Genomic DNA, 17,135 nt, shown 5'->3' with positions numbered 1-17,135 from the left:
AGTTATTTTAGCCAGGAAGGGAAATTTTCAGTAAGATATTCCATAGAGTCCTTAAGATACCAAAAGACTAAATAAGGTCAAAAGAGCTGAATATCGAGAGAATAAGGATTTTCCAAGCACTGACCGTACACTCCAAATTGAACTGGGTGACGTGAAGGCTAAAAAGAAATACCCTAGCAATTTATAATCTACTTATAAAGACAAAAATTACATACCCAGGCAACAGACTCCAATAATGTCAGTATATTCACTCATTCACTGATTTTTTTATTCCACATATAAGGTGTCCTTGCTACATACCAGGGACTCTTCTAAGGCCCACGGAGATGTCATGAAGCAACGCTCCAGTGGGGATGACAGACCGTGCACAGATAGGTACACACAAGAAAACACCACTGGCGGCTATCCACTGCTGTGCAGAGAATCAAATCAGGCCTGTTTGAAAGTGTGGTTACTGTAGATGGAACATTTCGAGAAGGCTTCTTGGAGGAAATGACATTGACTCTGAGATATGAACAAGAGGAAGCCAGTGAAACAAACGCCAGGGGAAGAGCGTTCCAGACAGAGAAGCAGCTTGTGGCCCTAGGCTTGGGTATGATGACCAGAAAGGATGTTAGCCTAGAGCAGAGTGGGGAAAAGGCACATCCGTGGAGCTCTACACACCACACGAAGGAGTTTGTGTTCTCTTCTGAGTGGGATGGAAAGCCCTCTCAGCAGCCCAGGACCACGTCTTCATCCATGTTTTCGAGGAATAACTCTATTGTGTAGAAAATGGATTTTAGGAAAGGGATAACATAAAAGCAAGAATTAATCTCATCTCTGCAAAGGTGAAAAGATTAGATGAAGGCTACTGTGGTTGCCCACGGCAGACAAGCGATGCTTCCAGTCCGTGGAAGGGATGGAGAGGAAAGCAGATTTCAGGTGTGTTTTACACTCACCAGAATGCGCAGGTGGGTTAGAGGCAGGAAGTGAGGAAAATAGAGGTGTCAGAGATCACACCTTGATTATAGGAACACTGGTACAATAAAATGACAAAACGTAAGTAACGAAGAGACAGAGGAATCTGAGAGAAATGGAATTAGTCAAGTAGACTTTCCAGGTGGCATCAAGGAATTTATAAATTGCTGGCCATCTTAGATGCAGTTTTTAAAAGCTAATTCTTACTTACATAAGGTATTGGAACAGAGGAAGGCATTCCCTTCGTGTTACGAGAAATGTAAAGGAGTACACACTACGGTGGGAAATAGAAAGTCATGTGGGTTGAAAAACAAAAATATTGATTTCAGTTGTCATGGTGGGAAATGAGATCTGCTGGATATAGGGAAGGTAGATGAGATATGCTGGGGAAAGGTGATAAATGCACACACACTCACTCACACACACACACACACACACGGAGTTGTTTCGTGGAACTTCTATTTCAAGTGAAAGATGCATAATATCTGAGGCCTGCTCATTTGTTGAAAGTACCTGGAGGAGGAAGAAGTCTGAAGCCATATGCGTATTTTAGTTCGGGTCAGGGTTTGCTTATGGTGAGCAGGGAGCCAAGAGAGACAGACATGGCAGTAATGAAGAAAATCTGAAAAGAAAGCATTGTCATCTGATAGAAGTGACCAGGACTCTTCCTAAGCTGTGTCCAGAAGGATAGGCCACGTGAAATTTACGAATGCCCTGTGAACCCACGTCTGCCCAGAACTGGCGCTACCAGGCTCTGTACTGGAGAGCAGCCCTGTCGAGGGAGGGATCGTGAAGGAGTGGCTGATGTGACAATGACGTGGGCTCTCAGGCGTGGGCAAGGCGAGGGGCAGTGAGCTCAGTGCCGGGCAAGGAACACAGGCTAGAGGACGGGGTCATTGGGACAGTCACCAAGCTGCGAAGTCTAATACTCTAAAGGAGAAAAATCAGCCATCTTTTCAGACATTTTGTAATCATCATGGTCACTAAATACTGACTGATCAACGGACCGACCTGAATAACCAGCACATCTTCTGAACTGAGATCATTACTGGTCTTGTGATAGCGAGGCTAAAACTAAGGTTTAAACAGAATACTGTAGCCGCAGCACAAGATTCTAAAGAACGATCAGTGTCTCTGCTTATCCATCAGCAACAACCGTGAACTTGCATTGACTTCCCATCTGTCTCAGGTAATACCTACTACCTTCTTAAAGGGACCTCAAAATTCAAGAGGTTTTTATTGTTCTACTCACAAACTAACAAAACCACATATGAACAACACCAGTACTTAAATTATTCAGATTCAAAGATAGTCCTGTTCTTATGACAGATCTGGTTTTAAAAATTGCTTTGAAAAAAAAATTGCTTTGATAATTCTGCCATCTGTGTCTGCTGAACACATGGGCTGCGGCTTCCACCAAATCTTGTTCGAAGAAATCTTTCGTAATCCAGCTTCTAGTGATGCAGTAAAGGCGGCACTCATCAACAGGCAGTGACAACAGAAACGTCTGCTAAAACGGCAGGTGTGAAGGATTGCAGAGGTCATTGGCTGGTTCCAGAGAGATTTACAGGGCGCGCTGCCTGGGGCCTGGAAACATGGCAGCAAACAGGCAGTCGGGGTGGTGCTGTGCTTGGGAAGCGCAAACTTCCATGGGTAAGAGATGGCGAGTGCGTGAACACTGTAGGGATTCCAGAGAACATTCCTTATGAAGCTGAAACAGGCAGAGGTAGAAGGAGATTGGGGTAAAGGAGCCCTTCCAGCTTAGGGGCAGGAGGGCCCCTCTGAGGAAGTGCCAATTCAGCAGGGACTTGCATGGAGAGCCACAGAGTATTGGGATTGGAAGGGGCTCTTCACAGATGAGGAAACTGAGGGAAGACCGCGAGGAAGTACCCATTTGGTCTACCTGGCTTCGCATCTGGGCATCTGACTCACCTGGGTGTTCACTGTGACCCTCAGCCACCAAGGGGGACACCCTGGCAAGCCAAGGGGAATGAAGACAGGCCCTGACTCACTGAGGCCGTGACATTCCATCAGGTGAGGAACAAGTGGCCAGTGCTGAGCCCAGGGGTGCTGGGTGGGCAGTGACAGTGGTGCTTGGAGGCCCCTTAGCAGACAGAAAGGGGGTGGAGGCTGCAGCCTGGCTACTGGCTGGCACCACACTACAGAGAAGGCGGTGGGACCTCAGGAAATGAAGGTTTCCTGACAAAACCTTTGCACTGGAAGGAGCAGGTTTAAAAGTAGGAGGTGTTCTGCCAGAGGAAAGAGGCTTTCTGGAGTGAGATACCAAAAAAAAAAAAAAAAAAAAAAAAGCAAAAGAAAAGAAAAAGGCGCTCTAAAATCTCGGGGCGATGCTTTAATAGGATTGCAGCAGTGTGGTGCTTCCTGAGGGGGTTTGTACCCGTTCCCTCTGTACACCGCCAGGACGTGAACCCGTGTGCTAATGCCACTGCAAGTGCCCTGGGGACCTCAGAGGCAGATAAGGCAGAATCACAGTCCTCTGGTGAAACCAGACACTTTGATGTTTATGGTCCTTTCTTACCTCACTTGAATTACAACTATTTTTATACTTTTCTTGTCCTTAAAAAAAGCTCTTCCTAAGGCTTACATAACATGAGTTTATGCAAGTAAGTGTCTCTAAGACAAAAATTATCTTTTCCTCATCTTCACTTCCCCTACGAAGACTTTTTCAGTTCTTGCACAAAGTAGGCACTAAATAATCTGCTTAAATATATTGCTTTCAAGAAGCTTATAGCCGAGATTAAGGTCATCAGAAATCTCTCCCATCAGAAAAATCCCTAAAATGTCTGGACTATGCAGGGCAGTGGGCCTTGTTGGCCAAGGTTCGGAGCTGGTTCTTGGCTCCAGACCCACTTCCCTCCGGTGCCCAGGCACACGGAGACGTCGGTGGTGCGTCGTGGCTCCGCTGTGCCAGACGCAGGACCAGGCTGGAATCCGAGGCCGGCCCGGTCCTTCCTCTGCCAGAACTCCTCCGTACCACTGCGATGCGGGCAGACCCCTACCTGGCTGAGCCTCAGGCCCATGTTTGCTGACAGAAAACCATCACTGGTCCTGGCAAGGCTGCGGCAGGGTTCCGTGAGACGCTGCCTGAGAATCGGCTCTCACCCAGCACCAGTGCGGCCAGGTACCGACCTAGGAACCCCAGCGTTCTCTGCTTTCCGTGCCATGTCATGTCCTATTAACCATCCAATCCTGCCCCCGACCTGCCGCGCAATCTCCCGAATTTGTTCTCTTCTCAGTCCGCACTGCCAATGCCTCCAACCCACATGGTGCATCTCACTAGCTGCTCTCACACCCATTTCCTACATCTCCCCTCCACCATTTTGCACAGTGCTGACACTATCTTAACAGACGAAAATCACTTTGCTGGAAAAAAAAGTCAGACAGCGCCCCCTGACCTGGAGAACCCCGAGAACCTATACCCTCCAGCTGCTACTCTGTGAAACTCATCCTCCAAGGACCCCGCTCTGCCCCATGTTCCCAGCAGCGCGGCCTCCAGGCCAAGCCTCTGCAGCTTCTCCGGGTGGCAAACTCCTATTCATTCCTCAGGACTCGAGCATCTCCGACACCTGGAAATCTACTTGTGCCTTTTTCCATGCTCACACTTCTGCTGTAGACCATTCACAATTGTTTGTCCATATTCGTGAGATGTCACCAGGGTAGGAAGGAAACCCTCTTTATCTCCACAGCAGTTATGATGTGAGTGACACAGCCCAATACCGAGCAGATGCCCGCGACATCTGTGGGTGTGTAATAAATAAATGAACATGGAAATAATAAAATCGACTCTTGTTGCTGATTTATGGAATGTGTTTCCCAAGAGATAACATAAGCTAAATTGGAAATAAGTCCTAGATGCTTTTGATAATTTTAGAGGTGCACTTTTTTTTAAGGGTGTTTTTCCAGGCCCCATCAGCTCCAAGTCAAGTAGTTGTCTCAATCTAGTTGTGGAGGGCGCAGCCCACAGTGGCCCATGTGGGGATGGACCCCGCAACCTTGTTGTTAAAAGCACCACGCTCTAACCAACTGAGCCATCCTGTCGCCCCTAGAGGTGCTGAACTTTACCAGGCTATGGTGTGAAACCTTAAATTGGGAAGTGGATAACATGGATATCCGTTGGCCCAGCTGCCATAGTCAGTGCGTGCTGGCCGACCCAGGCAGCTGCTATAACGACACATCTTTTCTGTCCTTAAGAACCCAAAAATGTCCTGGTAAGAATACAGGGACTCTTTCTTCTGAAAACACGTACAATCTGGTTTGGCTGGGGTACATTCTGATCAGAGAACACAAATGATGTAATTCAGTGCTCCTCAGCATTTCAGGTGAACACAGACCCCCACCCCCACCCCCGATTTCCTGCTGAAATGTACATTCTGACTCAGTAGGTCTGGGTGGCCATGAGCCTTCTAAAAAGCTCCTCCAAGATGATGCTGACAGTTCAGGGGCTGCACTAGGAGTCACGGTGTCTTCCAATCCTGTAACCTGTCATCTGCTCAGAGAGCACCCTGGTTTTCATCTCGTAATTTAAGAATAACTGTAATCGATGTAACAGAGACCCTAAATAGTTGAAAGGGTTAAACCCTAAATTATTGTATGTTGTCTTGTTTCTACAAAAAGTTAAAGTAACAGCTTTTGAATATCATGTTTCCTTGAAAATAAGACCTAGCCGGATAATCAGCTCTAATGCGTCTTTTGGAGCGAAGATTAATTAAGACCCAGACTTATATTAATTTTTGCTCCAAAAGACGCATTAGAGCTGATAGTCCAGCTAGGTCTTATTTTCGGGGAAATACAGTATGTATTTCCCCTATCATCCCGTTTATAAAATCCAACTCCAAAACAAACTACAAACTTAGAGGCACCTTGTCTTTGCAGAGATGAGATAACATTCTCCAAGGACACAGGTTCCTGGCAATCCGGTAGTGTAGGGAACTTAGGAGAAAGGATAATGTATCAGTCCCCTTACCGTTTTTTCCCTAGATCTTGACTTTTCTCCTATCTTGTGTCTCAGTTGAGCTCTTCCCACGTCTTGGGTTCCTGTCAATTCAGGACTGGATTTTCTTACAAACACGAATTTAATTTTTGGCCTGTTCTTAATTCTTTTCCATCTGCCACTGTCGTGTAATTTTTATGTAGGTATGCATGTATGTGTGTATGCATGCATGCATTCATTCATTCATTCGGGGACAGTTAAAAGGCTGCCAAATTAAAACAGGAAATGATTACTGGACTTGGAGTAAGAAGATCTGAGTTGAAGAAGTTCTGACTAAATGCATTATTGGCTTTTGTGCTTTAAGCAAGTCTCTTAATCTCTTTGAGTCCGAGTTTCCTCATCTACAAAATGGAGACAATTATTCCCAGGATTGTTGTGAGATTAGAAATAATGGATGTGAATACTCTTTTAAAATTTAAAAAAGGTTCTATTTATTTACAAATAGTAAAAATCAGCTTCTCAAAGTAGTTGTAAAATTTTATTTACCAGCAAAGGACACACATTTTGACTTGCTCTTAGAACAGAGATATGGGAAGGAGTTTCAGCATCAGATTATTTACCCAATCTATCAGGTAAAAGCTTAGGTTCTTATTCAATTAGAGACTGACTAGAAACACAGAGAAAAGGCCACAATGTTGGGTTTTTAAAAATAATCACCCAAACAGCAGGAAACTCTTAATATTCTCTTCCTTAGCCTTGATATGCCATATCTGAAAACATCAATATTATTTAATAAACAAACTGGATTAAAACTGGTTCAAAGGTGAGTGTGCTCATGCTTTTTAGGCAGTGGATCTAGCATAGGATTTAAGAGGCACGTGTTGAGACTCGAGAGCTGAGGATTAGGCTCGGTTCCTGGGATGTTCTGCATTATTATTTCTGGATTAAAAGATGATTAAAGAACAGGACATCCAAAATGCAGAGGCCATGGACAGACCCCACAGTCACTTTTAATGCTGAGTCTATAGAAAATTATAATGAAATAATACGTTCATATAAACCTACGACAAACAGAGAGAGAACAAACCACAAAATTCAGACTCAATTTTCTTTTTCATCCCTTTCCCCCCAAAAGTAAGATATACAGTTAGGTGTAGTTTTCTTTAAAAAAAAAAAAAAAAAAAAAAGTTTTAAGGAAATTGCTAAGAAAAGGCTGCAGCTGGTGAGCACTGGAGGTCAACAACGTTCAGTGGTCATTACACAAGACAGAGCTTGCCAAGAGAAAACGGTTTCGAAACTGCTTCTTTCTCATTGCTTTTAAGTGTGAATGAACTTTAAATGTAGAGTTTCTCAATTACAGATTGAATTTGGCAGCTGAAGTGTTAATGAGTGTGTGAGTGTGTGTGTGTGTGTGTGTGTATAAGCACTTTCACTATATGTACTTACTTAACCTATCTCTTAAAGGGTTTTAAATTCTCAGAATATTTAAAATATCATATCGTATGTATCTCTAATAACCCTCATTATTCTATTGAAATGTACAATTTCATCCATTTTGGGAGGAAATCATTTATTTAAAAAAAATCTTAGACCTGATTTAACTTCAAATCTTACCTTTCAAAAATGCTACATTATTAATAGAATAACTGTAGAGCTGAATTATTACTGTTTTAAAAAGGTATTCTGTACCTTGATTCTTTTAGTGTTGTACCTACTATACATAATTGGAATGCTTCAAAATAACAATGAGTTACACATCTCTAATAACGTTATAACTCATTTTTCTAATCTTTAATTTTCTTATTAAACTCTACTAACTGAAGAAAATATGTTTTATTTTCCAGACAATTTATCTCCAAAGTACGTTAATGGTTTTGTCTATGACACACACAAACACACACACATACACACAATCGGATTCAACAAATGGCGTATCTTAGGGCATTTTAACACCCAGATTTGAATGGCTGGTCAGTTGGACTATTAAGAGGAGGGCTGAAGGAAGGAAAGGAGATGCACCTTCAAGACCTGATTCCATGACTATCTGGAGATTTAATAAAGCAAAGTGATAAACTAGTTTACCTTTTGTGATTGGGGTAGAATTTGTGTGAACAGTAATTGGGGATGTGGGGAGCTGAGAGAGGTTTACACCAGAACTTAGAAATATTCAGAAATTGATACCCCTTTCACTTTCAACAATGTCCCCAATTAAACACCTTTTCAATCTTCTAGAAGGACAGGTATGGGCATTAGTTATCTATTTATCACTGTTAGCACTTTGTTATTCTGAACCAAAATATTCTTACTCTCAAAGACAAGTTGTTTAGGCATGACTTTACTGATTTAAAAGTGGAAAAGTATAATCATTTTCCTCTAAAAAAATTCGCTAAGTTAACTATCACTCTTAAAAAGAGTATCCTGTATCTTTCACTTTAAAACAATAAACAAACATTTAGCACACAAGCAACCTACAATTAAGACCTTGTGAATTTAGACTAAATTAGTATTTTGAATCATCAAATTATAAAAAAATACCTAAGCAAACTGTGTCCTTGTAAATTAATTTGGCAATTAATCTCAATTTAAAGTTTTTAGATATTTCCATTAAGTCTCTGAATTGAAACTGGTCTTGGATTTCTCAGTAGGAGGATATAAGATCTTCCTCAGTGGGTTCCTATGAAGATGACAGATGTGGAAGTGCCTTATTATATGTTATATATGTTACTATATAACATATATAATAATTATGTTATTAACAAATAATTGTATTCACATTGTGAAATTCAAAGCACAGAAACATCTTCAACATATGTGAATAACAGACTTTACTGAAAATCAGTAAAATTTCAAATAAAAATTCCAAAATGTAATACAATATATATTTTTATGAGCATTAAGAAGGTTGGATAACATTTAATTCTTAGAACACTGAAATTTTCAGAAGATAATGGACTGTAATATCTATGTATTGGTAACAGAGGACTTACTGAAATGCTGATACAAATAACTAAGAATACTTGAAGACAGTGGTGACTAATTTATCTGAGAACTCTCTCAGCGTCCTGTCTACCTCCTCGTAAGACCTCTGGCTCTGTAATTCATTGTCTGTAAATCTCTTAATAGTTGTGATTAAAATACATATACTTAATATATATTTAAAAAAACTTATGGCACTCTATACTGGGATGAGTATCAGCTTATTCTAGTGGATAAATTGCGTATTTCCAATCTTTTTCTGGTGAATTTGTGTCAGAGATGATTAGAACGTCATTACTGTCATCCTGTATTTTTACTCTATAGAAGCTGTCACTTCTGCCATTTTTTTGTTCAATGACCATCTGATATGATGAGGAGAGCCTTTGCTGATATATTAAACATTTGCCAAGCTTATTTTCCTTCTTTATACATGAAAGGAAATAGAAGTAGACCTCCTGATGTTTTCTCCCTTCATCATAATGAGACATCTGTACACCATAATGAGGTACAGAGGACAGTCCCTTTTGGAGATCTCTGCTTTACAAGACTGAACGATTAGAAAGCTGGCTACCTGTTCAGTATGATTTTAGAGGCAATGGGAAACCTCTACCTCAATTGGTTAAAAACAGTATCCTGTATCGTTCACTTTACTTAAAAGACAAGTTTTTAAATACTAATATTCACTGGATCTAACCTTGCAAAGATAATCTCAAAGGTCCTTTCTAATTCCTTGATGTCAAGATTCTATGTTTTAAAATCACACGAAGGTAGAATGAAGGTGAGTTACATAATTTGTGGGACCCAGTGTAAAATGAAAATTTGTGGGGCCCAGTGCAAGACCTCTTGTGCAAAATTAAGAATTTCAAGATGGTAAAGCAGAGTATTCAACGAGGAATGGGACTGCTCACTGCTGCCCCCTAAAGCTGGCCCTGGGGATAATTTGCACTGGCGTATAGAAACTGAGAATTATCACTGGAAGAGAATAAAGAGCAGGTATATACTAGACGTAGGTTGTCCAAAGAAGGGAGAGGCTAAACGATCCCAAGATATCTATCACCCCTCTCTCAAACTGTCTTAAGGTAGCCTCACTCCAGCCTGGCTTTATCTAGCTATTAACATCTTGATGTTAGTAATATGTCAGCTGACATCAGCTTACCCTTCTTCCCCTCCAATGGGTATTTTCATATTTCTAGGGAACACTGAAAAAAATTACCTTACAAACGAAAACTCATCTTTTTGCAGGCAGTGTTTGAGTACCAGCAGAGGCCTTGGTGATAGCTGGGGGCAGGGTGGCTTCCCCCATCTCTCACAGGACCTGCCTATTAGTTTGTCTACTAGTGTGGCCAATCCTGACACCACCATCGTTAAGGCTGTTAAATTTTTATCTCTCATTTAAGAGGCAGTTTTATGTTTTCCATAAATAAGTACCATGTTTTCATAGCACAATGAAGTAAACTTTGAAGGACCCCTCGGAACTGACCTATGCGAGAGTCAGGAAGGGAAGAGATAAAGGGTTGCTGTCTCTTCTGTTTGCTAGGTGTGTCAGCCAGCACTGCTGCATCTGATCTCTGTCACCACTGTTGGCAACAGATAGCTCTTCAATTACAGGATCCAGTTACTTCTGAATCCAACCCAACGTGAAGCTTTTGATAATATCAGTGAACTTTAGTGACTGCTGTAATTTAATATGAAATTACAACATTTATTGAGCACTATTAACATATGAATAATATTTAGATTTTAATCAAGTGTGTCCCTCTGGGTAAAATTTATTTATTATTTGTTTTTCAATGTATTTTAAACAAGATAACTCAAATGGATCAAGTACATTTCTGTTTGAGTGTGTGTGTTGGGATTTGTTTTGGTATGACCAATAATTTAATCAGAAACACATTTTATTATTGGAATAAAATGCATAATGTTACACTTGGCAATGCCTGTGGGCTTAGAGGACATCTGACCTGAATAAAGGGGGTAATCAAAGCCATCCCCAGGTTCACGTGGATCACTATGGTTTCCTTTGCACTACAACGTGCTATAAATCGTGACCACCTATATTCCAGGAGGCACCTGACACACGTAGCACCTCAATCGGAGAAACTAATCCTAAGTAAATCAAGCCCTTTTACACTAGCTTTTCCCTTTTAGACATAATATTTTCAAGTAAGTACCGCAATGTTACCCCTCATTTTGTTTGTGAACTATCCAGATATGGTATTATTTATCTTTGCTCATAAACACTTGTTCATAGTTTCTATATTATAACTTAGAAAATACTCATGGCAGTTTCAAATACAAGGTAGCACACTTTATAAATCTTTCTGGGTTTAGTTTTTACTGCATATTTTATAAAACGCTACATTTCAGTCTCATTTATCTACATGTGTGTATATTAAGATATTGCCTCAGAGAACAAGATGTGATTATGGTGATTTTTAGTTGTGATGAAACACCTATCTGACTATAGTGCGTATTTCTGGATATGCCTTTACACTGTAGAATACATGCTCCCTGAGCACACAGCTGGGAGGAAAAGGTGTTGACCTTGATTTAATATTAGGGAGAAAAAAACATTCAGAGAGAAATTTGTACAGTTGCCCCCTCCTTCACTCAGTCACCACTGTGTGTGATAACGGCTGAAATCATTCCAACTAGAAGACAGACGTGCTGCCTGCTGCTAACTCGATGTCTGTTATTCGGTGCTTACATTTAACCTCACATGGCAGAGGCAGGGGCTAAGAGCTCCGCTCAAATGACTTGACTTCCAATCAGGCATAATCATGTTGTTACTGAGTTCCTTCCAAACTTTATGTAACCCCATTATTTCTAAAAATGCTTTTTTTTTTTCTTTTCTCATAACTATATAAAAGGCAGCAAATTCTTTCAAAAGACTAAAGGAGACATTTGATAAGTTAAATGTATACATTCTGCCAATTTTCCTTTTTAAAGAAAAGATTCACTTCAGAGCTTTCACAAGTGAAACTAAACATAAATACTTCAGAGAAATACATGAAGCATTAAATACATGTCATGTTCAAATCTGCTTCAGGAAGAAATTAACAAATGAAAACCAAAAACTATTCAGCAACTTACTAAAACAAATTCATTTCCAAAGGCTCTGGGAATTATTGAAGGAATAAGGACGTGTAACCTGGGAAGTTTCTACACTGAAAAACCTGAGGTCTGTGGACTCTATAGGAAAGTCTAAATCAAATCTAGCTCAGTGAGTTCTTTAAAAGAATTGATGTTGTAATAAGACCCAATATCCAGCTGTTCTGTGGTCAAATCTGTCTTTTTATCTCAAAGGGAAAAATCTAAGAAACATATTGTCAGTTCATTTTTATCCCCTACTGAGCAGATACCTTACTCTTAATTTTTAAAATGCAATACAAGCACCGTCTTTTATCTTGGGTGAATTAACGTTATATATTTCATATTTTCCAAATATTTCATAATGACTAAAATGTATGGATTTGTTAGTTTGCACTTGTTAGTAAACTACCAAAAGGAACGGAGAAGGTATGGATAGAGGGTCTTTAGGTTTGGGAAGTGTCCTTAAGAAGAAGTAGCCAAGAATACAACCTCCTTTTGGCACTGGCTTGGGCACTGGTGGGCGAATGAACGGCAAATGGCAGGTGCCAGCTCAGAAGTGGCCAGACACTTGAATCTGTTCCCATACCAAACAGGCTCGCACTAGGATGGTGTGGTTTTTCCCAGAAATATAACTGCCTGTATAGTCAACATACCACTGCATGCAATAAAATACTAGCAGTTTTGTTTTTCCATGTCATATTATGTGATTCTTTTTAACAATGATAACAGCAAAGTATTTATGTTTTTCATAGGTGGAAATTAACATATAGAAGCATGATTGCCCCAATTTGCGTTTATAATCTAGGGGAAAAATAAAGCAGAATCTAGCCTAACTTCAGGGTATAACTTTGCAGAGTATTCTGAAATGGAGTAAATATTGGAGGACTTCAATTTTGAAATCAGATTTCAAAGTAAAGATTTGGTGTGATTTACTATTCAACTATAACTTGCTTAACTGTTGCTTCTATTAAATGATTGTGAGCCAATAGGGGAAGAATAAATTCTGTTCTTCAGAATAATGTTTCCAAAATAAATATTTACAGGTAATAGACATTGTTTTAAGGTCAAATGAATAATATGAGTGGTTTTTGTAGGTTACTCTTGCCTTTGACCCAATACAGATGACTACGGGATATGCTTCCTGGAGACGGACTGATGGCAACTGACACTGGCAAGGTTCATTCATTACCAGGCTGCTACTGTGGGTACATGGCCCCCCCAAAAGCAAATGAGAAGACAGGGAGAGAAACAAAGTGGGACAGAAAGCACTTCTTAGTCACTAGAATCAACTACTTTACCACTGGGAAAACTAAGGAAGAGCAATTAATATAATTTTTATCAGTGCAAATAACGTGGAATTCACACCACTCCTATGCTGTTAATTCAGGCATAATTGTTCCATTTCCATCTATTCATGCATCAGCAAAATGAAAAATTAAGCTCTGTCCTAACAACCATGACAAGAAAAACACAATCAGTTTTAAAATAAAAATTCTGACCTCTTGATAGACTGAAGAAAACTATTATAGAAATGAATATAGGAAGATAACAGATACATTTTAATTCTACCTTTCACCCTTTCATTTCAAATAATTTAAGAGTTTTATAACACATTTTCCCCCTACATCATACAGTCTGGTCAGTAAATCCAGGTGAAAAAAGTAAAACTAACTAACTAACTAACTAACTAAATAAATAAATAAATAAATAAAACCTGAACTGCCAGGTTCAGGACACCAACTGAAAAAGTCGCTCCATTAAATTTTCTGAAGTCTGACCCACTGTGGCTATTTCGAAGGCAGCATTCCCTCAGCTCAGTCGGGATTGCCAGGTTATAACATTACTCTTTAGTCTTTCACAGTCATAATTTACCACATGAATGTTCAACAGACCCAGGACAAATAAACTGATGGTGGGGGCTGCCCTCGTTCTTAGGAGGATATTTTTCAATTATATATTTTGTTACATCTTGGAGATAAAAGCTGTATCTGCAAGTGATTAAAGATGTTTTATATTCATGGTTTCATTTCTGCTGAAATAAACGCGTAATTTAAACCACACATAATTCATAGCAATTTAGGCCCATTACAGAGTTCTAGCTTCTTTTTTATGATAGTTACTAATTAAAACAGAGTGTTACTGCCACGCTGTGCCTGCGACTTCCACATACAGGTTTAATGAATAAAACGTCCTGACATAAAAATGAAAACAATAATACAGACAAAGCTGCAAGCTGTTATGTTTCCAGCGTGTGGTAAAGATTAAGGACATTCACTGAAGTTAAGAATTGTGCAGAGAAAGCACTTGTAATTTCTTTAAAAAAAGAGTTTTGAGAGGAATCTGAAATATTACTAATTTAACTTCTGAGCCCCTCATTCCCAGCTGACCCATCCCCAAGAATTCAACCTCATCAGAATCACTTTTAAAGGATAAATGATGGGATATTTTAATATAATCCTGAATATAGGTTTAGATTGAAAATGGGAATTGGGACCGTAATTAATTATGGTGCCAAGTTTTCCGAACTTTCAGAAGCCAGATGGAGGCAAATGAGGGCATTTCACAAGACTGCAACCTTCTCAAAGTTCATCGGTTAAAACTTTGGGTAAAATAACAGTATCTTTTTGACATTTGATTAATTCCACATGCAGAGTAAGTGTGAGGAATTAATACTTTTATGGGGTTCCCACTTTCTGAAACCACTGTAACGAGAGACTGACAGAAAAAAACATATAAAAACACGCTTCAGCCAGGATTCGGGCCTTATCATCACCTTAATAAACAATGCCTGATAATAACGAGCAACCGCCCTCAGCACTGAGCTCTGCGCTATCTGCTCTCGCTCCATCCATCACATCGTCGGGGCTGAGGGCACCACTCAGTCCCGGCAGCCTCACAAGTGCCCCCCGGAGGACGGCCGCTCCCGTCTGCAGCCCGGGAGCTCTCCGCTCGTGAGAAGGGGGCGGAGAACCGAGCGGGTCCTATTTATTTCCATTGACGACTCCCTGGTTCTCACAGGCGCTCGGGGCCCGGGTGGGAGGAGGCGAGGAGGCGGTGCGGCGAGTCCCTCCTTCGGGAAAGAAAAGGGTCAGGGAACGAGGCGCGAGGAGGAGGGGCGGACGGGGTCGAGGGGCAGCGGGTCTGCACGGCCCAGCAGCCAAATGCAGAAACAAATTCTTTTTTGTGGTTCAGCTAGATCGAAAGATGAGAGGGAAACAAATTTCACCAACCCAACTAAGTTGCTCCCAAGAACTCAGTTGGGAGAAAAAAAAAAAAAAATCAAACCCGGAGACGTTTGCTCAGGGTCATCGCCCGCTCAGGGTCTTGGTTTCAGGGAGCCCCTCGTACCCAGCGCAGGGGACGGACAGCGCCCCGAACGGAACCCGGAGGGGAGCGGCGACCGGCCCAGGGGCAGCTCGGCCCGGCGCAGGGGCCTCGGCGCCCACGGCGGGGAGCGGGCGCGGGGGCCGCGGGTGCAGGGAGCAGGGCGCGAAGGAAACCTGGCCGCACCCCAGAAGCAGCAGCTGCGAACCTCCGCGGCGGAGCAGCTGGGACCCGAACCCCGCGTCGGGACTCCTGGGCGTCGGGCCGCGCTCCGCTCCGGCCCGTAGGTGCGCGGACCGACTGCGACGCCGGTGGCTCCGTCCCGCGGCGGCGCCGCTCTCCCCGCAAGCGCAGGAGCGGTCCCGGGCCAGGCTGCGCAGCGCGGGGAAGTTTCTCTGACGCCGCTCGCCCGCCACGCAGGGGACGAATGAGGAGCCGGAGCGGCGGGGGCCGCGGGCGAGGCCGCCCCACACGCCCGCGCCCGCCGCCCGGAACCCGCGCCCGCCGCGCCCGCCGCGCCCCGCGCCGGCCGGACCCCTTTGCGACGCACACGCGCGCCCGGCACGACCCCGGCCCGCAGACGTGCTCGGGCGGCGCGCGAGGGCGGGAGCCTGAGGGAGCCGCTGCCCGGTCAGTGTCCGGGCCGAGCCGGGGCCGCCGGACCGCGGGTCTCGGCGCGTCCACGGGCTGTGCACCGCGGGCCGCCCCTCACGAAGCAGCCGGGCCCGCCGCCGAGACCTGCCCACGCCCCTCGCGCCCGCCGCGCCCGGGAGCGGTCGCCCCCGCCGGCGGGGACCCGAGTGAGGGGACGCGCCTCCGCCCCGCCCCGCCGGGCAGCGCCCCGCGCGCTGGGCTCGGGTGCGGGCTGAGGCGCGGGGCGTCGGGGCGGCGTCCCCCTCACCACTCACCTGAGGGAAATCTGCTCTTCCCGGGGCGAGGAAGCGCCCTCCCCGCGGCGTGGGTGCCAACGTCCACGTCCCCGCTGCGCCGGGCCGCTGAGCCGCGGGGACGGGGCGAGGCGGCCGCGGACGGGGGGAGAGCAGTCGGCTCGAGCGTCCCAACTTCGCGCGCGGCGCTGCGAACTTCAAAGGCGGCCGAGGCTGCGGCGCGCGGCCGCCGAAGTTGCCACGAAGTGCGGCGGGCGGAGCGGGCCGCGGCGGGAGGTCGTCGGCCCCGGGGGCGCGTGCGGGTCGGACGCAGGCTTGGCGGGCGCGGTGAGCCGGCCCCACGGGCGGCGGCGGCGGCGGCTCGGCTCGCTCCGCTCTCTCGCGGCCCCGAGCGAGGAGTGTGCTGGCTCCCGAGTGTCACCGCTGCGGCGCGGAGCCCTCCCCGCCGCCGCCGCCCGCCGCCCCGCCCCTCCCCCCTGCCCGCTGCCGCCCCGTCCCTCCCCCTCCCTCCCGCCGCGCGCCGCCGCGCGCGCGCACTCACGCTCACACTCTCACGCCCGGCGACCCGGCGCTGCCCAGACCTGGACCCTCGCGGGCGGCGTCGTGCGGGCGGCCCGCCGGCCTTGCCTCCCGCCAGCCAGGCGAAGCGGGGAGAGGCCCATCGGGACCCCCTCCGAGCCACAAACCCAGAGGGGCGCGTACGCGGGACCGTCGCCCCGTCAGGGAGACCCGGGTGCACAATAAAGGGGTCTCGGGGTTGATTCGGGACCGGGGCGGGGGAGACGAGCCAACTGGAGAAGGTCGGAGGCTCAAGGCGGCGCGTGCACACTGTCCCTCCGTGTCCCCCTGTCCTCACCCGTCTGCCCCCCTCACGGCGCCGCCTGCACGCGGGGAGCGGGGCCCGCGCACCCGGCTGCTTCGGGGCTGGGACTCAGCAGATGTTTCCA

General features: G+C 44.8%; 1 protein-coding gene across 3 annotated transcripts in view; it reads right to left on the bottom strand.

The window, feature by feature from the left end:
* Positions 1-16,623, bottom strand: part of NDNF (neuron derived neurotrophic factor) — a 41,030-nt gene extending 24,407 nt beyond the window's left edge. For 2 of the 3 annotated variants that reach the window (XR_012498250.1, XM_074338554.1), the window contains exon 1: positions 16,210-16,623. The gene's annotated coding sequence lies outside the window, so the exon portion shown is untranslated. Of the gene's footprint in view, positions 1-14,750; positions 14,888-16,209 lie in introns of those variants that run through there. The other variant, XM_074338555.1, reaches the window with a different exon arrangement.
* Between the last annotated feature and the right edge of the window lie 512 nt (positions 16,624-17,135).

The sequence above is a fragment of the Rhinolophus sinicus genome, linkage group LG07, assembly GCF_036562045.2.
Source record: "Rhinolophus sinicus isolate RSC01 linkage group LG07, ASM3656204v1, whole genome shotgun sequence".
Classification (NCBI taxonomy): Eukaryota; Metazoa; Chordata; class Mammalia; order Chiroptera; family Rhinolophidae; genus Rhinolophus; species Rhinolophus sinicus.
This window is presented reverse-complemented; position numbering and strand designations above follow the sequence as displayed.